General features: G+C 38.0%; 1 long non-coding RNA gene across 1 annotated transcript in view; it reads right to left on the reverse strand.

Moving 5' to 3' along the window:
- Window positions 1–13,879: 13,879 nt before the first annotated feature.
- Window positions 13,880–26,772, reverse strand: part of LOC138684790 (uncharacterized) — a 40,111-nt gene continuing 27,218 nt past the window's right edge. The window contains exons 2-3 of the long non-coding RNA XR_011324076.1: window positions 17,446–17,477; window positions 13,880–14,290 (exon numbers count right to left, since the gene is read on the reverse strand). This is a non-coding gene — a long non-coding RNA (uncharacterized lncRNA). The remainder of the gene's footprint in view (window positions 14,291–17,445; window positions 17,478–26,772) is intronic.

A 26,772-nucleotide genomic window follows, 5' to 3' on the forward strand; every position in this document is an offset into this window, starting at 1 on the left:
ACAAAAAATCATCAAACTGTACCTTTATAGTTCACCTTTAGATTTAAGGGACAAAAGATTCAGCAATAAATATTGATTACTATAATCCCCTTGCTTTTAACCTGTTTTTGTATATTCACTTTTATATTTAATATGTCTTATTATAAGCATCATTTAGAAAACAACCTTTAATGACATACTATAATGATGATTTGCATATGAATTGTGCAAGTGCTTTGCCTTCATTGAATTTGTCATATAAATTTGGCCATAATTTTTTGTTAACCCAATGAGTGTAAAGGAGTAAATGCATGTTATTGGAAAGTCATAATTTCTATAGTATGCTATGGTAATAGAGAGTATATTTGAATATTTAATTAGCTTTTAATTTCAGGCTGTGTAATTTGGTGCCATGTTCTTTAATGTCATGAGATCATAGTGCTGCACCTATGGTAATAAAGCCAAATTAAAATGGTTAGAAAGCTATAATCTAAGATAGTATGAAGAGCCAAAGATATATCTAGACAAGACAGTGCCACTTACAGTCAAAAGAAGGAAACTTTTCTTATGGTTGGAGCGAAAAAGATTAATCTAGGCACTCTTTTAATTATGATGTACATATCTCATAGGGTTTGGAAACATTCTAGAAACATGGTCTAGTTCCTGCCTCTGCACTTACAACACGTCAGAGGACAAGGTGCGCTGTTCTGAGTGCATACTGTTAAGCTGGATGTGCTTCTCGGCAATCCCTTCTCTCTGTCTCTCTCAAAGCTGTTCCTGAGGCTTCTCTGTACTAACACATCTCAGGACTGTGACTAAATCGTACAGTATCAGTTGCAGATTTATGTTGGTGTGGATGTTGGCTTTATGATTGACAAAGCTAGCCGGTGCAGTTCTCTGAAAAACTAGATCTTCTCAGATAATAACAAATCTAAACCTGATCAGTGTCTTATGTCAATGAAGACCTAATTCCAGTATAACAAAATTCTGCTGGTTTTCTCTGAAAGGAGCTGTAGACTGTCAAAGCATTCGGACCTGATTCTATAGGTATTTTGTTCCTTCTGTCCCTTGGGAGCACAGCCAGTTCTGTAATAGGTTTTGCTGAAAAGAGTATAAAGGTTTGCTCTGTGTCTGTATTTTTTACTACTTGCAAGTTCTTGTACACCTATCAACTAATGTAACTTCTGTCTTACACAGAAAATTTGGCCAAATGTTCTGCTTGCTCTATGTAAGGATTACCCTTAGCTGCCAGATCTAAACTGCTGCAGCCCTTTCTATTATATTTTGAGTGGCAGTCAGGTGAAGGAATCTTATCTCCCTTGAAATCAGTATCTGTTAAGTAAGCTAGAACAGGAAAACTTTTAGGGTCACCCCTAAAGCCCCAAGGAGTTCCAGTGCTTAAAACAAATCTTCATCCTCATCACTTTCCTAACTGACTAATAGTTAGAAAGTGCATTTTTTTTTCTGTGACTCAGAAATTTTCCAGACCTCAGTGTAAACGTCACCACAAAGGGGACTCTGAAAATGCAACATTGAACTTCCTGAACTACCAGGTTGCTTTTGAATTTTGAAAAGCAGATAATCATCTCAAACTGAGGCTCTCAATGCTTCTGAAGTTGCCAGTTCCAAAGCAGTTGTCATGGAGGAGTTGTCTCAGAGTCATAGATCCTAAAAATCTCTGTTCTCCTGCAATTCACTGGGCAATTTGGCAAGAATACTAGGCAAGGTTTTATTGGATACTTGTCTATGTTTTGGCAAGCATTAGTTGAAACAGATGTTTATATACAACATTTTTATTTTTGAAACATGCTTCATCTTATAACTAGTTTGGTTTATTGCCCTTACTACTCCTATTGGAAAGCTGTTACAGAATATTCTGGCTCTGATGATTACAACTTCTAATTTCCAACCCAAATGTTTTATGGCCATCTAGAAATATTTTTATTAGGTCAACATTGTTGTTTATTTTAAATAGCTTTTCTTCTTCTCTTGTGTTTACCCCTAACCACTCCATCTATTTATATAGAGCAATCTTATCACATCTCAGTTCATTTTACTAAATTAAACAAGACAAGACCATTTCGTCTTATTTCATAGGGCTTGCGGTACTCTGGGGACCTCATCGCATACGTCTTAGAATTGCATTTGCTATATGATGGATGTGTCACGTTACTGCCAACAATAACCCAGCTGCATCACACTACGTTTCTTCTCTTCCAACTGTTTAGAGCAGAATGAACTTTTGTTCCTCCTTAAGTGTATCAGCTTGCTTTCGTGTTGTTCACCGCCATATTCTTCCAGTTACTTCTGTATCGTGCTATGGTCTGCTTCATGTTGTGTTACTAATAAATTTTATCAGATAGCCTTTACTTTTTGTGTCTGCATGAAATGTAATGAAAATATTAAACAAGATCTGTACCATGATTAATCCTTGAGTAACTCTGTTAGTAGTTGATCCTGGCTTGATTATTCCCTTCTCAGATCTGTTAGTTGCCAGCTGTTTTTCAATCAGCTCGCTATCCACCACACAATTCTTGCACTAGCTCTCATGTTGTCCTACTTGTTAATTCCCATAGGTAATCTATCAGATGTTTTACCATATGTCTGATAGATTAACTATATTGTTATTTCCTCACTTATGTTATGTTATAGGCTATAGATACGAGGCTAATCTGATTCAATGATTCTTGGATAACTTGTTTTGGATTTTATCCCATTTCCACTTACCATAGGTCCTGTATTATTTCCCTAAATAAATCCATTCTTTACTTTAAAATAACTTGGTTTTAACCTGTAATTTATGAAATGTTTACCTTCAGATAAAGAATGGATTTCTGTAGAGTACGGAATTCTATGGGGCCTGGGAGACACATATGCTGGGATTCTTTTTCTGTCAGGATAAAGACTTGAACTATGTTTTCTTAAATCTTAAATATGTCAGTTTCTTACATAGGATATGCTAACCAGCAAATCTCCCATTTCCCTCCTTCTGAATCTTTTGCCTTTCAGATAAAATACTGAAATATTCACTGGAATATGGAATGAAAAAGTGAGAATGAGTCCAGTCTGATGTGCTTTGGAAAGAGGAGGCACCTATCCTCCATTCCTAATCATAATGAATATTGAATTATTTACAGAAGATAGAACAGACTAGACAGGAGAGATTAAGGACACTTCCTCTTCTGGTTTCCCAATGTATTTTTAACTTGTTGGGCCTCTTGGGAAGTGAGACCCAGAGTCTGAACCCTCAGGGGAAGAGAAAATAATTGAATTTGAGTGCTCCTACTAGTATGCAATTGATAAAAAAGAAGTTTAAAATAACTTTTCATCGTCTTCTGGCAGCTTTGTGAAAAGTCTTATATTTTTCTCTAAATTTCTCAGAAAACCTGAAAAGAAACATACTGTTGTATATCTAAAAGAGTTGACTGTTTCACTTCATTTGTTTAAGTGTGAGGGGAAGTGACAGTGAAGTGAAGGTCTGTTTCTTTTGGCAGAAGATTTATAAATAAAAGTGGTTCATTTCCCACAATTGAGAGGAAAGGGGGATGTTTTTATTTTGGCTTGTTTGCATACTGAAATGAAAAATCAGTTCACACATGGCTAAAACCAACTGATTTTTGTTTCTTTGTCCAGCTTCTTGGTTTTCACAGAAATACCTAACATGTTGAATTGGATTAAATACCTCTTAAACTAAATATCTAGGAAAATACATAAAGAGTGGTTCAGGATTTTCACTGATGCAGTGACATCTGTCAGGAGCTGTGTGCAACTATGGATTTATATACATTCTTACACTATTTGCATTTGCAAGTGTTATATTTTTGTCATTGCAATGTTCTTTATAAAGTCTAGGATCACCAACAACCTTTTAAGGACAAAATCTAGTTGTATCCATGAATATAATTTTATGGACTAAGCTTTATATATGACTTTATATTCCTGAATTAAAAAAGAAACACATGTTTTCAAAAATAGCTAGGGAACAGTTGCTCTTATATATATATTACAGGTATATTACAAGTTTAATTTGTCTATTTATTACCAATAATACTTGTGATGTAAAAAAATCCATATCTCATGTTAATTTACATGCTGAGAAAGCTTCCAAACTGTACAGTTTATGTCAATATCTAATTACTACTAGTTGGGGAAAAGATTAAATATAAACAAGTTAAGAAAATAATAGGAGGGTATAAGGAAATCATTACACTCTAATAGTGATACATTCTTTTAAAAGATGTCTCACCTTTTCCTACTTGTGGAAAATTAAATTAACAACTTGGTGTTTCCTTATAATGAGCACAATTATCAATTTGTCAAAAAGAATCTGTATTTAGCCTTAAAAGAATAATGACTCATTGTATTTTTGTATTGGCTTTTAATGTAAGATGGTGGGACCCATATATGAAACTGTTATTTCCTTTATTATAAACTGAATGAGCATTTATTAAACATAAGGTAATCTGTTTTTTCTCTAGGATGTAATAAACCAACATTTTCTCAGCATGGAAAAAAAAAGTCTCTTTTTAGCCTCTGTTCTTAGAAGAATAACTAGAAAAATCTGATTGTATGCATGTGACGAAATTAAATCTTTTTTGCATATGTTATCACACAATATCAATCTTTAGTTACCAGCCACTAAAGGATGCTGTAATTAGGCCTGAGCACTTGCAGATCACCGAAATTTTGCTTATGCCTTGGACTCCTTACTAATAACTGGTCTTATTTTTATTACTTCATTAAAAGTCCTGAATTAACATTGTTTTTTACTGTTTTCTTGCATAACCTTGGAAGGGACAAATTAGACTTTCACAAAACCTTTAATTAGTGTGTTGCATTTTAAGATGGCAGTTTAATTCTTTGAAAAGATACGCAGCATAATTTCAGATTTTTTTTTTTATTTCACTACTTTTCTGTTCATTGATTTCAAAGGTTATACTGAGAGTTAATAGCATTGGGTATATATTTATGTAACATTTAAAATTGCACAAGGGAGACAGTATACAACAGGCAAGGTTTTATGTAGGACTGGTATTTCTGCACCTGCAAAAAGGTTGATGAGTTACATTCTCTTCTGGTGGAGAATTTGCTGAGGGAAATGTGGTAGTTTGGTCAATGAGGAGCAAAGCACTGTAGCTTCCTACAGAAACAACTCTTATCTGGGAGCTGCAACAGCTGCAGCCCCACCTCAGAAATGAGTGTGAAATGTTGCTGCCAAGTAAACCTACATAAAACCTCATGTGAGTTTTAGTCTTTGAAGTGTTCTGTCTTATAAAGAAAACAAAGCAATGTTCCTTGACAATGTAAGTCCCAAACAGTTATCCACTGAAATCAATGGGTGCCGTAATGGTTCTGTTGCATAGAGAAACAGAGCTTTCTTTTTTTCTATTGCCATCACAGGTGCCAGCATTATTAAGCTGGATAATGATATTGACTGCATAATGCTGTTGTAACATTATGTGGTTGTATTGTTCCCTAGCTGTGCAGGTACAACTATCTAACTATATGAAATACAAAGATGGGGGAAAAATTTTTTTTTGTAATTTCAGGCCATTCGAATGCCATTTTCAAAAGAGATACTTATAAGAAGAGATTATTGCGTACATTTCCATGAAGAAGAGTCTTTCCTTTTTCAGGTTCTCAGAAGCTCTTTGGGAAAACAGATTCTGATTTAATGCAGCTGCCTTTTCCAATGACAAATAGAGGAGCTTAACTTGTGATAGAAAATTACGTGCCTGTAGGCAGTGCCTGGAAAATGAAGAACCATTTGCATCTTTCCTAAGGTTCCTGGATAACCTTTTGCCACAGCAAATCCCACAGGTCTCTCAGAGTTTCAAGGAGCAGACAGCCAGGAGACAATGTGTTTTTGAAGAAAGTATTTTGCAATTGCCTGTAGTAGATTTTTCTTAACTTTCTATGTGGCAAAAAGTCAGAATTTGTCCTAGACTTGTACATGGAATTGAGCATGCAAATAATGCCTGAAACGGTATTCTAAAATTTTATTCAGTATAAAACTGACAATTATACAAATGGCCCTTATTCTGTATAAGAAAAAGGAAATAATTGTTGTGCTCTAAATTGTGTTTCAGCTTCCAAGCATTTGCAGGTGTCTAGAGTTTTCACTCATTATTTCAGGAGGGATGAAGTTACATTTACTATATAATTACTAGAAATTTTATTTTCATCACAACACTTGCTACATTTTGTCAGGCTTCTCTTTAGAGTTGTTCAATGACTTTTACTGATGTTTTCCTGTGATTCCCCTGTTTTATCAATATCAGAGATTTGAGTCCTTATCCTCTAGTGATTTGTACCTAGCATATATATTTCTAATTCACTAAAACCATTAAGAATGCTAGTACTGTGAGTGAGCAGGGTTTTGTTTAACTTTGAACAAACTAAATGACTATGTAAATTACCAAGCAGAAAAGAAACAAATTACTTGTCACTTGCATCCTTCTAGATACCTGTTTCAAAGATGGAGTCAAATATGAGTAATGAAGAGCATTTCTCCAAAATTCCTTTGAGAATCCTGTATGATAGTTGAGGTCCTCTGAAAATCTGCTGTTAAATATAAGACAAGATTTATATACACACTTGAAATGCACTATTTCAGCAAACAGACCTAAGAAATCAGTTTAGATGAACAGGTCTGGAATTAACCCCAGACAAATAAATGCCTGCTGACCTTGGTTTGTTATTGCCAGTTCTTACAGTTAAACTGTGATCAGCACTAGCTCAGCTAAATTGACTATAAAAGTAGATCAAGGATAGATAAGACTATGGAAATTACATTCTTTCCTTTTCTCATTCTAACACAGCTTTTCCGTAATTAGTCAAAACTACTGTATGTTTTGTGGCTGCTTCTCTTAAGATACTCATTGACTGTTTGTCTTTTTTTCCTTCCCCTTCCTCTTCTCCCTCTCCTTCCCTTACTTCTCCCCCTTCCCTTTTTCTCATTTCTTTCTCTCTGTCTTTCTTTGTTTGCATCTTTCTTTCTTTTGCTTTCTCTCCTTTGCTCTTGTCCCAGGTAATCCTACCTTCACCTATGAATAGTTAGCTGTCTAAGTTATTACTTCGCTTCACATAAATTATTCCATTCTACATGATGCTTGAAATGAGAGAAAAAAAGCCTGCATAAAAGATTTTGCCTTGTGAATGACTGTGGTACAAACTCATAGCAAGAAACTTCACTTAAACTTCAGCTCCTGCTACTCACAAAGAGGTAACAGGGTCCCCACAAACTATTGACCAGATATGTCATGCTTCAATCAAAGGCAGCAGGCTGTTAAAGGAGAAATTCCTCCCCTCCTCCCCAAACAGCAATATAGACTGTTTTCTAAAAATATATAAGGCTTAAGTGAATAAGGTCGGGAGTAGCAGAGACCCACAGTTTGACTATTGCTTTCACATATAAGACAAAATCAGAAACATCCTGAGTTTCAACTTTTTCAAGAAGAAGTGGGGGTGGGAGGGAGGGAACTATGGCTTTGCAAATCTGAAAAGGTGGATCCACAAGAATTCTGCCTTATATACATACACATATATATATATAGATACACAAAGACATCTGTAAGGGAAGCTTGACCCCAAAACCATGGACATCAATAGAAAACATTCTGGGAACTAGCCCGAATCCCAATTTCATAATCTGTCCAGTTTATTGTAGTTTCATTTCTCTCAGTCAGCATTGCCCACACATTTTTTCAAAGTCCATTTTTACATCGTTGCCTCATTTTCAAGCCTCTTTTTTAAAACAGACAATTTTCTGTAACCACGAACAGTGCATTTTGATAAAATAAATTTTTCATGGGAAAGTAATAATCTAAACTGTCTCTTTAGTCAGCAGTAGCAAGAGGAAAACACAGATCTACTTGAGGAGATTGTACGAGGATATGAATTAACTAATGATGGAAAGCATAGCCCGTGTTTTCAAAGGACAAGTTCTACTTCTTGTACTTAGCATCATGTTCAGTACTTGGCAAGTTTAATATCTACAGATACATCATCCAGGCAGGTAAAACTGGAATAAGTGGTCTAATACAGAATAAAGCATTCTATAGCTGTATCAGGTGAACCTGTAGTAAGTGGTCTGTTCTGGAATAACGGTTTTGTAACATTTAACATCTATAATTTGGTTTTGTATGTAAAAAACCCAAATCTTCTCTTCTAGTCAGTAGCTCTGAATACTAAATGTAGGAGATAAGCATGACAACAGGTTTCTTTCTTCTCAGACCATAAACTTCTGCTGTATTACAATTAACCTTTGACACAGATGGGAATTTTCTGTAGAAACAATGAATTGAAAATTACTTTCTTTTACAGGCCATGACCATTTAGCACGAGTTTCCTCTGTCAGCATTTTATTTTTATATTTTCTAGTTGATTTTTTTTATTTTTATGGGAAAAAGGGAATAATTACCATAAAGAAAACTATTAACAAATATAATCAAAACATTTTTGAGCATTCTTATGAGAGAGGAAACTTCTTTTTCACCCAAGTTCACTGTAACTCCATTATCTTCAAACTATGACTTAAGGTTCATAATTCCTATGCATGAAAGCTTATTTGGAATAAGGTAAAGTGTCAGTTTAAACTGGCTTCACTCATCTTGTTTAAGTCTACCTGCAATTTCTCTGACTCCAGAAAGTGTCTTATTCCAATTATCTGTCTTATTCCAGAAACTGAGGGTTTCACACATGGAGTTAATCTAGAAAAGCAGCTGAAGAATGGCTGTTCCAGAGTAACCTCTTGTGTAGAGAAGCCTTAACACAACACCTGAAGGGTGTGAATGGGAGCTGGTGGTAATGGATTAAAATTTATTAAACATTGAAATCCAAATCACTCCTTCCAAGATAACATGACTCTGTAGGTCTAGCTAGGGAACAAAGCACTAACAGCTATTTTATGACATAAATTGGTAGGTTTCGCTCTGTATATGCAATAAGAACAAATCTACTCTTTTTATGTAAGCACTTCTTAGGGCTCCAGCAGATGAACCTGTTGCCCCACAGCAGCTTATTTCGTATGACGCCTTCTCTGTAGGAACTGTATTTGTACATACTCTAGACAGGGAAAAAAGGAAAGTAGCACAAACTAGGTTACCCCCCAGTGATAACTGAGATCATAATTTAAGTTAGCACATCTGATCTTTTTAGACCCATGGCCAGCAACTGCACTGCAGATCAGATGGTACTTCATAACCTACCCATACGTCTTAGCCCCCAAAGCAGAACAAAACTGTAAATGATCCAATTTTATTTTTTTTAGGTAAGGCTTTGGATTTCATTCTCATTTTCCGTGTCATCCATTGTGTGCAACCACAGCACATTAATATCATTGATTCAAGAAAAAAGAGAGAAGCCATACTCAGCTAAAGTGTTTTCTAGATCAGTGGTCCAAATCTCCACTTTCTCTTTCCATTTTACTTGAGATAATTTATAATGATTCCTGAAATGGGCAGAGTGATTTATGAAGCAAACCTACATTTTTGGTTACCACATATTTCTGAACCCTGAAATATTGCAGTTTGAACAGAAGTGAAAATTTAGACAAAGTACACCGGTATCAAAATTTCTGTTCTGATCATATTGTTCATTAAACTCACTCTATATGCTAGCATTGTAATCAATTCCTTTGTAAAAAAAAAAAAAAAACAAAACACCTACAAAAACCCCATCATGAGTAAAAGCTAGAAACTTTTCCACAGAACTGTCTACAGCTGTAGGGAAAAAGAAAGTAAAAATCCATGGATAATCTACAGCTTGTTCATGTGTATTCCTATTTCCCATTAATTTACATATAGAAGCTTATCATGGTTAAAGCGTCTTTTTGATACTGTTCTTGCCTGAGGCCTTCTTGGCAATTGGCTAATGATCAATCTGATCTATTCTGCCAACATCACAGAGAACATAGTCAAAAGTCTTATTAGTGGTATGTGAAAATACAGAGTTTTTCCCTTAATGTGATTTTTTTTTTATTCACTGTTACTTAGTAATGCTCATTTGTGCTCTAGAGCAAACTTACAGAATTAGTATATGACAGTTTGTCTACACAGAAAAGAAGAATGATTAGTATCAGATCTAAAGGGGAGAAAATTTTAGTTTCACTTAGGAAAAATGGGTGATTTGATACTGACCTTTCTGACAGGGAGGTCCTAGCAATGTTGGGGTTGTCTTATATGGTCTGTTTATAGGCCCCCCTGTTTTGCACTGAGGAATTACTGATTCTTTTTGGATCTCAAGATGAAAGACATGGACACCCAAGGCTAATTAACTAGTTTATTGTGCAAAGCATAGAAATACTAGAAAAGGAGATAGCAATATAGTGGTAGAAAAGGCAATAATAATATTATGTCCCTTCTGATGTTAATAGAAGCAATAGAAAAGGTAATAGCAATCTGATGTCCCTGGTGATGCTGGGAACACTGGTTGCTGCAGCATCAGGCGAGCCCTTTCATGTTGATCACAGCACACTGAGCAGATCCTGTCTATGGTGAGGTGCATCACTATCGTGGTCCTTACAGATTTACAGGATTTTCTTAGAGGTAAACAAACCTATTAATAATTTCTGCTGTCAGGTAAAGGACTGTTACATGCAGGTATGCTGCTTAATCTCAGGATAAGACAAGGTTTGTAGATGGTGTCATCCATATGTACTGGCTGGGAATCAAGTACAGGCTTCTCTATGACAGTTAATCAGCCAAGTTCCTCCAGCAGTCACCGAGGTTCACTGAGAGCGGTATGCTCCTACACATTGCCATAGGAACGAGTCAAAGACAGTCACAGTACAGGTTATGTAGTGGTTCTTCACGCTAACATACAGGTCTCCACAATCAAGGTCTGTGGTTATGCTCTGCCCAGATACTGTTCAAAGACACTGTCTCCTTACAATGTCTTCTGCAGTGGCCCACTACACCCACCAGCACAACAAGGCACATTCTTCCAATACCTGATCTCCTTATGAGATTATTTTTCCTCCTTTCTTGCAGTCAAACACATCATATCCTAAAACAATGGCAGATTCCTTGGCTGGTAATCTTTATGGAATCATAGAATCATAGAATCATTTAAGTTGGAAAAGACCTTCAAGATCATCAAGTCCAACCATCAACCATGCCCACTAAACCATGTCCTGAAGTGCCTTGTCTACGTGCTTTTTTAATACCTCCAGGGATGGTGACTCCACCACTTCCTGGACAGCCTGTTCCAATGTCTGACAACCCTTTCAGTAAAGAAATTTTTCCTAATATCCAATCTAAACCTCCCCTGGCGCAACTTGAGGCCATTTCCTCTCGTCCTATCTCCAGCCACCTAACAGAAGAGACCAGCACCCACCTCACTACAACCCCCCTTCAGGTAGTTGTAGAGAGCGATAAGGTCTCCCCTCAGCCTCCTCTTTTCTAGACTAAACAGCCCCAGCTCCCTCAGCCACTCCTTATAAGACTTCTGCTCCAGGCCCCTCACCAACTTGGTTGCCCTTCTCTGGACACGCTCCAGCACCTCAATGTCCTTTGGCAGGATGCAGCTGAAAGTGCTTATGTTAGCAAATTGAAAAGTATAGCCAGACCTTCCTGGTGATCCAGCAAATACTTTTCTTTGCTCTTTTCTTTCCTTAGGCACTAGGGATGATCAGTATAATAGAACATCTGAGGGGATGCTGAAATAACACTGGGGAAAACCAAGCAGGTCATGAACAGCTATCATAGTGTAAAGAAAACAGCCATATATTTCAGGAGTTACTGGACTCTGGTAAATTGATTTAATGAAAAAAAAAAAAAAAGGAAATTCCAAGGTAAGTACTAGATGTAGTGTGAATTTTCTAGTTCCATAGAATATGCTAGAAAATATCAAACAGATTGAGATTCAATCTTTAGGCTATCTTAGGTAGGAAATAGCACTGAGATTCTTGATAAAAAAGAAAGAAATTTAGAGCTTGATAAGCCTTTGTTTGAATAGGGGTTTCTGAACATGGGAGATATCCTTTAAAAATATATATAGCTAGGCAAGGTCAATTTTGAATGGACACATATAATTCCAAAGAAATTATTAAGGTGCAATAAAAGAAGCCATTGAAGAACTGAAATACTTTAGTTACCTGCTTATCAAAACTAAACTTCATTATCTTCTGTAAGAATGAAAAAGGCATTCTATATGAAAATATAGCACATAGAAAGTAGTCTTAGGTATATTTTCTCCTATAAATATAAAAATTCCTTTTCTCTGAATGATAACATACTTGTATAAACAATGGAGTTGCACTGCATCGCATACTAAAGTGCACTGGTGCTTTACCGGGATACTTAAAATACTGAACTAGATTCAGAAAGCTTATTTTGCAAGATTCTGACAAACATGTGTGTTATACTGAAGCCTGTCATTTCCCACTGGTCACAATCCTGGCTATTCAGGATCCTTCATAAATGGAATAGACTTTTTTCCCCTTACTAACATAAAGGACTTTATTTCTGTTGGGATCTGTTAGAAACTAGGACGGGAAAAGCAAAGGGAGGATATCTGTTTGCAGTCTCAGTTTAAAGAGTGTTATTTTGATCTGATGACAACAGGTGAATATGAAGAGCCCAGTTGATTTTGCAGCTATTACCCATGTCACCTTTGAAGCTGAAAAGCACTAAATGGAGTGCTTAGCCTGTGAACTGCCTTATTTTTTTCTGTTGAGACCTTTACATGTCTAAGTTAGTATTGCAAAATACATATTTTCTTCCTAAAAAACAGAAACAAAAAAGGAAAATCCAGACTCTGTAGGCAGCAGATAACAAGGTATGTGTTTTGACAGTTGATTTGAATTTAAAACATCAAAATGTTATTTAGACAATAGCTAGAAATAAAGCAGTAAGGATTCTCCTGCTGAAATCATTGGAAATGGGAATAGACTCAGTCATACTAAAGTATCCTGTGTATTGACAATGCTTTCTTTGACTACTGCACATTTTACATGAATATCATACACGCTATTGCAACTGTAGTAACTACACTAATTGAAAGGGGTCTTGCACATGTACAGATAAAAGGAATTTAATGCATTGTGAAAGATTAAAAACACAGCAAGGGAGATCAATAACAGGAATTAGCTGCAATAGACTGTCTGATAAATGCTTACCAAGAGTTAACGGGAAGTGGCTTAAAAGCATTTAGAGACAACGTTATCAGTATGTTGGCTAAAAATATTTTATAATGTGTAACTTTATATGACATTTCTATCTTTTTTTTCATTTCACTGCATATGTTGCCTTATGTTTTCAAATATTGTCCAGTTACTTGTCTTGCAATGTAAAAGGCAATGCAAAGATGAGGGCTGGGTTTGAAATCAAGAAAACTTACTGCTTTGTAACATCTATACATTTTAAAAGCATTTTTTTTTAAGCTTTGTGCAACATACCGTAATACATGACACCTATTAAATAAAAACTCAATAAAATTGCATTAGGAATGTTTGCATTCAGTGAATCTTTTTCAAATTTGCAACCTACAACAACAGAATGTCAAGAGATCTTGGATAACAAGTTGGAATGTCTGCTACAAAGGATAAAAAGCATTCTTCTTCTATATGTTCAAATATTTATATTGCTTAAAAGAACTGGAATTATAAATAGACCATTGAAAAAAACAGTAATCAATCCCAAAAATGAATTTCAGTCTCCAAGACAGGATTATTTTTTTTTTACAGGTGTATTAACAGTGATATGTACATAGGGCAAAGATTAGGATACAATGGATACAGTTTCCAAAAGGCGGGGAAATTCACAAGTAAAAGTCACAGCCACCCTTTAGCCCCTGTACTTACACATACCTATGAGGCTGATGAAGTCACAGGCCTTCTGAACTCATTGAGAGTATTGTCATTGATTTCAGAAGATAATACTTCATCATGTGATTTTTTTTATACAAGGAAGAATGACTTCTCAGTGAACATATCAGGTCAACATTTCTCAATTTTCTAATATTGAGATAAACACTAGATTTTTTTTTTCTTTTTTTGCATATGTTTTCTGCTGAAGGTATCTACAGAGTGAGTGTCAGACCCTAATCTTATGAAGTGTTTTGTAGGTAATCCATCTACAAAGAGACCCTTTTGTTTCAGTTCAATTACTTGTAACAGCTTTCATTTGCTAGACCTCTGGATCTTAAGGCAAAAGACTGCTGACAAATGCAAGCAACTACCTTTCCTAATAGTATAATGCTCTCTCCATGGCTTTTCAGGGCTGCAGTGTAACTAGTTTCAAAATGGGTAGTGTGGCTGTTTGTAATTCAGGATGACATCCTTCCATCAGTGGACATTAGTAGACGCTTTCTGAAGAAGAAGAAATGACATACTTCAGTGGAGAAAAAGGAAATGTCCATGTTGCCAGTCAGGTTTTTTTAAGGGTGATTAGAAGTAACCAGAGTTTGGATTACTTTAATAAATCTTTCATGCCACATTAGTGAGCAAGAAGGATCTTAGAGCGCAGGATGAATTTCTTTTGCTCATAATATTTTATCACTGCATGTCCATCCTGCACATGCACTGGTGATACGCAGACAGAAAGTACAAATGAATAACATTTTGAAAGGCAGTATTAAAGCCACTGAGGAAGACTGTAGGGTAAGACTATCAAGGAACTTGCAGATAACATAAAAAGAAGCATGTAAGAGCATACTTTCAGAACCTCACTGTAGCAGTACTTGCATCTTTGAAACTAAACCATGTTTTTATATGCAAAAATATATTTCATTTAAGAAATATTTAAAACATTATGGGAGGTTATAAAACCGTGATGGATTTTTACTTTTTTTCCCCTTTGCTTTTCTATACTAAATCGCTCCATTGTTGCTACTTCTTTTTATTTTCTCCCATATAAGATGCTGTAACGTAAGTGCTATTTACTTTGCAAATATTTTTTGGTGGACTGGATTATTATCTTTTTCCCCTTGTAACTAAGTTGATTATATCCTGAGTCCTGTAAAATACTGATGCTGTATTTTTTTGTACTGGGCTGATTTCTACCATAACTTCAGGTTAAAGAAAAGCAGCTGGCATCACCTTCACAGAATAATCTTTAGTTCTCAAACAGTATTATTTCCTTTCTATGGTTACGATATTTTTGCGATTCACCCTACTTGATTATCTGAATCTCTTGGTCTTGCACAATTTAAACAGTTGGAATTTGTTGACTTCTAAAGACTAGAAGCAGAGTCCTTCATCCTTCTGCAGTTTCATTAAAATTAGTTTTGATGAGTAGGATCTGGTAGAGTGCTTCTGTCTTTTAAGAGCTAAATATTTACTCAGTGAAAAAGGTCTTTTCAATGACATCAGCAGTTCTTTTTGTTTTGAAGTGTTCATACTAATTATAGCTAGTAACTATTTTGCCATTTGAAAAACAGGGATACTTCTTTTTTATGGATTTTTTTTTTTTACTTTCACATCTGGATGGATTCCTAAAAATCATTTAGCATTTTTCGGTAGACTGCTGGTGGCTATTTTATAAATATGGTAGTTCCTATTCTTCCTTGTTTAGTCCTTTTCTAGTCTTAACAATTAATCTATTAACTTAATAATTTTTTGTTCCATGCTTTGGGACCCTTCTCTTTTCTGCCTTTTTGTAGAAGGGAAACTATACTCATATTTTTTGAATTAATTTTTCTTCTTTGTGTTGTGCTATTTAATTACTGAGAGCTATTTAAATGCAGTTTATTCTGCTGATTGAAGAAAAGTTCTCAAAATCTGCAGTAGTTTCTAGATTTTGCTGAGTTTTTTTCTCCATGCTGCTACATATTTGTCGTTTGTACAAGACAGCTTTATTTCTGAAATTAGTAAAGATTACTATGACTTATTGTTACTTGAAATAAGCTTTATTTGCCACAGTTTAGTAATTTTTTTTTTTTTTTTATGGCATGTTATTTTAGCCAGTGAGGTAGAAATTTGATTTATTAAATGCTGTTCACTGTGTAAGTGATGGGAAATGGAGAGTGGAGCTCTTACTTGTCAGTCATCATTTATTGAGGAAAACAAACCATCTTGTCAAAAGTTATAGTTAAAGAGCACACTCAGGCATCATTACAAAGAGATAAGAAAATGATACAGTAAGTGCAAAAAGGAAGGCTGTGAGGTTAGCCAGAGCTCAGCATTTAGTCTGCTTCTCCAGGTGCAGAATTTGTCATAAAATTGCCAGTAATGTACAGTCTCAAGCGCTTCTTAATGATGGGGTTAGAGCAGCATTACAGCCTCAGAAGAGGCAGTCTGCCCTTTTGATCTTAGGCTGGCACATGTAGGGTAAGGCAGTGAGTTACAGAGAAAAGCTTGTACTTGCAAAAGAAAGGGTGAAAGCCCTTTGGCCTGATCTGCCTTGAGATAAACATGTCTTTCCCTCTGAGAAATGAAGTGGTTCATGATGTGCATCCTGGATGACAGTCCACCCACACTGGGGTCTCTGGGTCAACATCATAAACAAAGAGATTGAGAAGATGCTGACTTTATCTCACCATTCATATTGCATAGCCTGCTTGACCCCTGCTCCATCTATCGCATACCTACCTGTCAGCAGTTCAAACTGGACAGTGCATTCCTGTCACTAGAGGAAAGTAATGATTATCTGATAAGCCACATAGCTTTGCTGAAAAACATGACTACTGGTAACCTACAGTTATGCAATAGAGTCATAGAACATCCTGTACATAAACATTTGTAAATCTTCTTGCCAGGAGCAACTAATCTCTCTGTCACCAGGGAGATGACCTCTGCCAGTACAACTGAAAGCCAGAAACTGATTGCCCTGCTCAACAGACCTATATCTTATATTTCACTTCCTCTGTGGCAATCTCTATTCTTAGCTACTCTCTCCTGCATTATAGGGCAAATTAGACTATTTCAGTGTTTTGGTTTTATTGCTTCATGACTTTAGAAGTTATAAAATGAAAGATCCAGTCTTGCAGACATGCACAGGAGTAAATTCATTTTCCACATGTCATTTCATTTACCTCTGTGGGAAAACTAGCTCTCATAAAGCTCTATGTGCCTGTTCATGTTTGCAGGATCAGGCCCTGAGCAACCTGACAGTTTTCTACAGTTGCTTTACTGTTAGATGTCTACTTAATGCACCTAGAGCTATAAGTTTGATTTAGCATGAAGTGTTGTAAGGAGCGGATCTTGGGAAAGATTCCATTTTTGGTCACGCTCCTTTAAAATGGTAGAAACTCTATGGCAGCTGAGACTTTTCTCAGCTTTTTCATTTTATCTACCTTTTAGCCTGTAGTTGCCTGCCTACGTGCATATGTCAGAAGTTGTATTAGGAGTTTTATCAGAAGTATTTCAAAGAATTAAAAAATAAATGGGTGTCGTGGTTTCAGCCCAGCCAGTAACAAAGCACCATGCAGCTGCTCGCTCACTCCCCCCCCCAGCCACGGTGGGATGAGGAGAAAATATGAAGAAATATTTGTGGGTCAAGACAAGGACAAGGAGAGATCACTCACCAATTATGGTCACAGGCAAAAGACAGGATCAACTTGGGGAAAAAAATTAAATCAATTTAATTTACTACCAATCAAAACAAAACAAGGATAATGGGAAGTAAAAGCAACCTGAGACCACCTTCCCCCCACCCCTCCCTCCTTCCCGGCTCAGCTCCACTCCCGGTTCTCTCTGCCTCCTCTCCCCTGGGCGCAGGAGGACGGGGAATGGGGGTTGGGGTCAGCTCCCCACACCTTGTCTCTGCCGCTCCTTCCTCCTGAGGGGGAGGAGGACTCCTCACTCGTCCCCTGCTCCGCCGTGGGGTCCCTCCCACAGGAGACAGTCCTTCACCAACTTCTCCAACTTGGGTCCTTTCCATGGGCTGCAGTTCTTCCTGAACTTCCCTGGCATGGGTCCTTTCCGCGGGCCAATCTTCAGTCACACACTGCTCCAGCACAGGCTTTCCCATAGACTCACGGCCATCTTCAGGGGCTTCCACTCCTCCGCTCACCTCCGTGGGCTGGGGGGGGGGACAGCCTGCCGTCTCACCAGGGCTGCAGGGGCATCCCCTCCTGCGGTGCACCTCCTCCCCTCCTTCCTCACTGACTTCGGTGTCTGCAGAGGGGTTCCTCTCACATTCCAATCCCCTACTCACTGCAGGTTCCCCTTCTGAAATCTGTTCTCCCAGAGGCGCTACCACCGTCGCTGATGGGCTTAGCCTTGGCCAAGGCGGGTCTGACTTGGTGCTGTGGAAGCTTCTAGCAGCTTCTCACAGGAGCCATCCCTGCAGCCCCTCCCCTGCTACCAAAAAAAATGTGCCACAGAAACCCGTAACATTGGGGTTTATGTAATTTCCAAACAGATTTAGGGGTAGATATGTCTATCCACTGTACAAGGGAGAACTAAACCTCCTTTCAGCTTTGGAGAAGCAGATGAGGTTGGCTCTGCACACTTTCCAGTACTGCTTTTCCCTGTTCCCTGAGGGGATTAGGTTGGGTGTGTCAGAGTTAGTGTCAGCATGTTAACAGTGTAGGACCGTAATTTGTTGCTGTAATACGCTAACAGCAAATGACTGCTAGTTCCCAAACTAAGGAAGAGTCTTTTAGGCTGCACCTTAAGATATAGCCTTATTATGCCATCATTATAATAAACTGTGTCTTGTGGGCACAGTTTAGTCCTTATTATACTTAAAATTATTTTAAAAGTAAATGTTATCTTCATGTAAAAATAAAACAAACCAAAATCATTGTTTACAGGAAAGCATTTCAATGAGACACAGTAAATTTCATCATTTGGACTTCAGATGCTTAAAATAGGCATTAAAAACACCAGTCTTGGAGACTATTAGATTGTGTTTATTTTTAATCTTTTTAAAATTTCTTCTTAGGTTTGGATCATGTGACTCAAATGCTTCTTCTCCAAACAGCTAAGGTAAGAGAATCTGGAGATTCAATATATTTATAAATGAAAGGACGTATGCTGAGCTCAGTGCAATTACAACAGTTACACCAGCTAAGGATTTTCCTCAAACTGTTCAAGAGGAAATTGGACTTGAACTAAGTTATGATGAGAGTATTCATTTTCCTGCATGGTTCATTGCATACTATCATGTTAACTAAGAATACAAAGTAGTATAATACTCCAGAAATGTCTGTAGCAATCAATATTTTTACATTATTCTGGGAAAAAATAATGCAAAATGAAGCAGAAAGTGAGTGAGAGCTACTGTGTCAATTCATCCACCTACTAATGTATGTATGTTGGGATTGCTTGCAGTAATGCTTTGTGACAGCACAAGAATTTATAATAGATTCTCAGAGCTGTCACAAACTAGTCACAACAAAAATACTGAATTTCATTTTTTTATAACATGTAAACATTATCAGAAAAGTCTTGCTTAAGAAGCCACATTAAATTCCTAAAAAAATATATTCCTTTGAATCACTGCATGTGAGTATGGGCTATTTCCCTCCCACTCTCTTTAAGTTCATCTGTAAATTGAATCTAATGGACCCAGTTCTAGCTCATAGCTCTCAGAAATTACTGTATCAAAGGTACTGACCAGGGAGATCAAGAAAAAAATTTTTCTTTATATTTTCTTTGAACTTTCCGGGATTCTATTACACTAGGTGTTATGGAAAGATAGTGCTAAAATATGGTCACTGACCCAAGAGGCCTACAAAGAGGTCTACAGAAGAGCAGAGGAATTTAGATGGGAGAGAAGATGGGAAACATAAGACAGTGTTGGTCAGTGTGATTGGTAGTGACTTCTGTGAGGTTTTTTCCTAGCTGAAGTTTCTCGTAGATGTCTATATGGGATTTGTATGGCAAGGTTTTGGTAGTGGGGGGTTACAGGGGTGGCTTCTGTGAGAAGCTGCTAGAAGCTTCCTCTATGTCTGATAGAGCCAATGCCAGCTGGCTCCAAGATGGACCCCACTGCTGGCCAAGGCCAAGCCCATCAGCGACAGTGGTAGTACCTCTGGGAGAACAGATTTAAGAAGGGAAAAGTGCACAACAGCACCGGCAGTCAGAAAAGGGAGGAGTGAAAATATGTGAGAGACACAACCCTGCAGACCCCCAGGTCAGTGAGGAAGGAGGGGGAGGAGGTGCTCCAGGCATCAGAGCAGAGATTCCCCTGCAGCCCGTGGGGAAGACCACGGTGAGCCAGGCTGTCCCCCTGCAGCCCATGGAAGTCCACGGTGGAGCAGATATCCACCTGCAGCCCCTGGAGAACCTCATGCCGGAGCAGGTGGGAGCCCGAAGGCGGCTGTGATGCCTGGGAAGCCTGTGCTGGAGCAGGCTACTGGCAGGACCTGCAGACCCATGGAGAGAGGAGCCCACGCTGGAGCAGGTTTTCTGGCAGGACTTGTGACCCCATGGAAAGGACCCACTCTGGAGCAGTGTGCTCCTGAAGGACTGCACCCTGTGGAATGGACCCCCAGTGGAGAAGTTTGTGAAGAACCGCAGCCCGTGGGAAGGGCTCACATTGGAGAAGTTTGTAGAGGACTATCCTGTAGGAGGGAGCCCACAATGGAGCAGGGGAAAAGTGTGAGGAGTCCTGCCCCTGAGGAGGAAGGAGCGGCAGAGACAATGTATGATGAACTGACCACAACCCCGATTCCCCATCCCCCTGTGCTGCTGGAGGGGAGGACATGAAGAAAATTGGGAGCAAAGTTGAGCCCGGAGAGAAGAGAAGGGTGGGGAGAAGGTATTTTGGGATTTGGTTTTGTTTCTCATTATCCTACTCTGGTTTCACTGACAATAAATTAAACTAATTTCCCTGAGTCGAGTTTTGCCCATTACAGTAATTGGTGAGTGATCTCTCCCTGTCCTTATCTCAACCTACAACCCTTTCATTATATTTTCTCTCCCCTGTCCAGCTGAGGAGGGGCAGTGACACAGCAGCTTAGGTTGGCACCTGGCATCCAGCCAGGGTCAACCCACCACAGCATCACAGAAAAGAATTTTAAGGTGGCTTTAAAGAAAGAGAGTACGCTATCTTCCCAAATACTTCTGAGGACCACCTTCCACTACATGGATGGCTATGGATATTGTTCACCCGGACTTTAGTAAAGCCTTTTACACCATTTCCCACAGCATTCTCCTGAAGAAACTGGCTGCTCATGGCTTGGATGTGTGTCCTCTTCACTGGGTAGAAAACTGGCTGGATGGCCAAGCCAAAAGAGTGGTGGTGAATGGGGTTAAATCCAGTTGGCAGCCAGTCACAAGTGGTGTTTCCCAGGGCTCAATATTGGGGCCAGTTCTCTTTAATATCTTTGTCAATGATCTGGACGAGGGGATCGAGTGCACCCTCAGTAAGTTTGCAGATGACACCAAGTTGGGTGGGAGTGTTGATCTGCTTGAGGGTAGGAAGGCTCTACAGAGGGATCTGGAGAGGTTGGATCAATGTGCCAGGGCCAACTCTATCAGATTCAACAAGGCCATGTGCCAGGACCTGCACTTGGGTCACACCAACCCCATGCAGCGCTACAGGCTTGGGGAAGAGTGGCTGGAAAGCTGCCTGGCAGAAAAGAACCTTGGGGTGCTGGTCGACAGCCAGCGGAATATGAGTTGGCAGTGTGGCCAGGAGGAATAGGGAAGTGATTGACCCTTTGTACTCGGTGCTAGTGAGGCTGCACCTCAAGTACTGTGTTCAGTTTTGGGCTCCTCACTACAGGAAAGACATGGAGGTGCTGGAGTGTGTCCAGAGAATGGCAATGAAGCTGGTGAAGGGTTTAAAGAAGAAGTCTTATGAAGAGCAACTGGGGAAAGCTGGGGTTGTTTAGTCTGGAGAAAAGGAGGTTGAGGGGAGACCTTACCACTCTCTACAGCTACCTGAAAGGAGGTTGTAGCAAGGCTGTAGCAAGGTGAATGTCAGTCTCTTTTCCCAGTAGCAAGTCATAGAATGAGAAGAAATGGCCTCAAGTTGCACCAGGGGAGGTTTAGATTGGATATTAGGAAAAATTTCTTCACCGAAAGGGTTATCAAGCTTTGGAACAGGCTGCCCAGGGAAGTGGTTGAGTCACCATCCCTGGAGGTATTTAAAAGACATGTAGACGTGGCACTTAGGGACATGGTTTTGTGGCGGACTTGGCAGTGTTAGGTTTACAGCTGGACTTGATCTTAAGGGTCTTTTCCACTCTAAGAGAATCTAATTGATTCTATGATGCTATTCTATGATTCTATGTAAGTAAATACAAGAATGTGCATAGGAGGTGGCTAACCCTGAAAAGTAAATTGTTTCTACTCGTTACAATATGATTGAAGTGATATGGTTGAAGCAATGTCTAGGATATAAATGTAGAATATTCTGCCAATGTATCAGAACAGATATGATTGTATGTGTTGAGGTCAGAAAATCAAGTTATCATAGTTAGCAAATCAAAAGCCAACAATGACGTGGACAAAAAGCTTATTTGAAGGAACAGCTAAGAAAATAAAATCTTAGGGTTAGTACAGAGAGGAAAACAGCCTACACTCTTTTGTAATAATTGGAGTTTGACCATAGAGAGAAAACTCCAGGAGATGAGTCCTAAATGAGAAGAAAGCAGGAGAGAGGTGAGGTGTGAGAAGAGGTGGTCACAAACATCAAGACAAGAGGCAGTGCAAATGGCTTACAGAAAAAGATTGAGCTAGTTTTCTTCATGTTGACCTTGTATTCATGGCCAAAAATAAGTGAAGAAGTGTGAAAACACAGCTTAAGATTTATTTAGTTTGGACAGAAGAGATAAATTTGAAGTAGGGAAGTAGATTTTTAGATTTTCAGCATACAGAACAGTATCTGAATTTAAATTTGCCAGTAAAGCTGCCCATGTGACATGTTTGTAGGGAGAAAATAAAGAGGAGGACCGAGAACCAAACATCTGGATGAGGATAGATAAAGAAATCCTCTAAATGAAGAGTGATTAGAGAGTAAGAAGAAATGGAAAAGGACTGAATTTCAGAAGATGAACAAGGATATATTTTAGGAAGAAGGACCTAGTAGGCTGTGTCAAAAGCAGTGGAGAAATCGAGAAAAGTAATTCTGATTTCTGTTTAGGAAGAGGTCATCAGAGATAATGCGGAATAGAATTTTATTAAAGTCTGCTTAAAGAAAGTGTAAATTAGAGATGGGGATACTATTGCATTGGTATCTAGAACAAACAAAGAAATAGGAAAATTGTTTTGCATCAAGCAAAACCAAACCTATGTATTATTTCATGCTTACAAAAATGGAGAAAAAAAATTGTAGTCTAGAATGAATCTTCATTTAGTTTAAGTCATAATTACCCAAGTTTAATCTTAAAATAATATTAAAAGTTGTGAAAGCAAACATTTATTCATTTTCAGAATTCCCATCTTTTTTCCAGGAAAAACTATTACTAGAGTCTGCCAATAGTTTAGTTTAGTGTTTAGCTGTTTTTTTCTGGTTTTTTTTTTTTTTTTTTTTTTTTTTTTTTTTTGGGGGGGGTGTTGTTGTTGTTTGGTGTTTTGGTTTTTTTTCTTTTTTTCAAATGACAAGGTGGTTGCAAGTTAAAGATGGAATTCTAGCACTCTCAGTAGTAACTAAAAATTGTGCATTTAATGAAAGGAGATTAATATACAGACATACAGATAGAGTTAAGGCATCATTCTTAAAAATGAAGAGATCATGAGATGCTTGTATTTTGATTGAAATGAGCCAGAAGACAGAGAAAAGTTTTAGAAAGACTAACAAGGAAGAGGATAAATGTAAGTGCAAGGGAAGTTTTCGGAAAAGTGATGGCATAAATGAAACAATTACAGGTATTACAGAAGAACAGAGAAGGAACTTCTGTAGCTCTGATTGATAAGGAAAAAAAAAGACATCAGAAGAGAGATTGTAAGAGAAACCCAGAGAAACAGGTAAGTCAGGTCACATTTTTTTACTCTCTCTTGAAAAGAATCAGTAAACCCTTGTGCAGGGACAGAAACAGAGGCAGGAAAAAGGGCCCTTGAAAGCTAGTCTGGCACACGAAAGGTGCTTAAAGTTGTGAATGTATGAGGTGCTAACTCAGAGCAGGGAAGAAATGACAGAGGAAGGGAGATATTACTGTTGCAGGATATCATCCAAGAGTAGAGGCAGAAGTAGCAGATATTCAGATATTGCCAAGGTCACGGAATAGAAGAAATATCTTCTGAGAGAGAAACTGAATGTGAAGGAGTGGGAAATATGGATAGATTCATTAATCATACTGGTGGGAAAAAAAAGGAGAGAGGGCAAGGAGAAGAAAGCAAATAGTACACAGAAAATCAGCAGTGATGGTTTATAAATCAGTGAAAGCATGAGTGGAAAGATATAAGTATTTGTTGGACAACGCTGGAAGAAACTGAGTGGTGACTGGAGTGAAGAAAGTTAACAAAAGGAAAATCAGAAACCAATGGTTTAGGAAATACTTGACTGGCTTCGAATAAGTAGTACTGCTGAATGGAGTTATAGTGTTAGCACACTGATAAACAGGACTAGTGATCCCAGGTGAAGAATAAGCTGTGAACAGCTCACTGGGCAGTGATTCAGAAATAGCTATTGTGGGTGGTCGAGCATACCCTTTGTTGTGTGAATGGACCTTTTAGTAATCAGAAGAATTGAACCAAAGCCATAAGGCAAATAAAGTACTGAAGATGAGGAAACTTCTGGCTAAAAGTTTGGAAAAAATATTAGTGGGAAAAAGGAAATTTCAGTCATGACCAAACTTATTTAAAAGAAGAAGAAAAGAAATTTTAACTCTCAATACCATTAGTCCATTACATCGTAAGTCAATAAATAGTAAACCTATAAAGTAAAATATTTGTAAGTCGTATCTAAGTACATGAAGGTACAAGAATTTGCACTTCAAAACAGTTGCTGCATTTGTCTTGTTACCAAATGAGATATGATGACAGTTCTGTTGTAGGGTTGGGATTCAGCAAACAATTCAAGCATGTGTTTAACATTAAAAACTTGGGTAACTTCAAAACTATAACAGATATTACCTGTCTCACTGGATCAGGATTCATAAAAAAAATAAACTTAAGCCTTTGAAACATTCCCCCCCTTCTCTCCATCACTATGATATTCCTATTTTTCATAATTACAATAAGCAGCACCTTAGGGATTGGAAGGAAGAGTATTTCAGAAAAAATAGTAAAAATAAAGTGCCAAAGGAGCAAGTAAAGCTGTTCACCAATATCTGCATGATTAAATATTATGTCACCAGACATTCACTTAAACAGTGATTAAATTTATTTTTAATTTATATTAAATTATTAAATTTAAATCTGGTTACTATTTAATAAAATATTATTTGAACAAAAATCAATTTCTTTCTCACTGATATGGTTATAAACTAATTCTGCTCTAACAACTTCTTCTTTCTTTAAGCATTTGGTTTCCTTGACTAGGAGAAGTAGCCATGACCTCCATGATAGCAGTGTTCTCACTTTAAGGAAGTGGCTCCTCTTTTTTGGTTCATTCATTGGCACTGGTACTTAATGGAATCAGAGTGGCAACAGAGGGCAGGGTTTGTATTGTGTGTTGCAGTGATAAGACTGGCAGCATGTCTTTCATAAATCAGTTAAATCAATTTTTTCTATCATTTAGTAGAGATGATAATGGCAGTTAATTGAGGTGTCACAAACTTTACCTACTTTAAAATTATGTCTAGACTACCTCTAGTTGTAAGCAATGGCACTAAGCTCAAGAACAAATAAGGTTTTCCACTGTTAGCTTTTGCTGCTTGGAGGGTGGCTTAGGGTGTTCTATGGAATGAAGCTAAAGAAGGATAGTCAGGGTGTGAACATAGACTTGGTTACTCTTGCCCCTTTGTTTCAGCTCTGTTTACTGATCTAGTTCGTAAAACATTCCCACAAAAACGTATGCTCTGGTGTGGAGTCAAAAATCTTCCGGGGAGAAGGGGACACCTTGAATCAGCACTGTTGTCCCATATCATGAAACTACATGATAGTAGTTAGCTTTAACGATGCAACTTCTTTTTCAGAACTCAAAGGTTCTGATTCTATCAAATTATAGATGTTACCTCACCCTGTAAACCATGAAGAAAAGTCTCTGTAGAGGCTTAATTTAGGGGTTAGAAGATAGCTGAAGATTACCAGGAAAATGCATACCTGTTGATTTCCAAAATCCACAAGAGTTGAAGACCTCAGCTGACTGAAGTGTTTTTGAGCAGTCTTCCCAATCTTCACCTCTCCTTAGCTACAGCTGGCAGTGCATTAGATGTGTGCAGATTTTCCCAGTTCACAGTGTCATAGCCCAGCGTGCTACATGCAATGCAAACAGTGGTTTTGGCAGCCAGGTTGACTTGCTCTCCCCATCGAGACAATGGACATGTAGCTGCAATTTTAGAGGTCAGTTCAGCCTGTTAACATTTGAGTAGTGATGCAGTGATTCCTCTCTCCAGAACAGTGCTGCGTGTGATCAGTATAGAGGCAACCTAAAGCAAGGAGGCTTTGCAGTTAGATATTTCAGTTAAGAACTTCTGATTAGATCAATCTACTGGAAAAATCATTCAGGTTGTCATACAAAAGTTAGCTATGTAAGGAAAGGCCTATCTTTCGCAGCATCTAAATTTGAATAAAGTGCTAGCAACAAAAATAGAAGTTTTAGTGTCTAGAACAGGATATTCAATCCTTTCTCTGTATTCAGGCTAGGACAGCTTCTGGAACCATTCTCAGAGACAGGGAGGCATTTGCTGACTTCACTGAGGTGACTCATACAATACAGTGCCAACGTGGTACAACAGTAAATACAAGTGGTAGACCATGGACATCTGTAAGCTGTAAGGAAGTCAGCTCTCCAAGAAAGGGAGTATTTTCCATTCTTTCATTCCCCAAGGCAGGGCCAATGGTACTAAGGA

Source organism: Haliaeetus albicilla, chromosome 3 (assembly GCF_947461875.1).
Source record: "Haliaeetus albicilla chromosome 3, bHalAlb1.1, whole genome shotgun sequence".
Classification (NCBI taxonomy): domain Eukaryota; kingdom Metazoa; phylum Chordata; class Aves; order Accipitriformes; family Accipitridae; genus Haliaeetus; species Haliaeetus albicilla.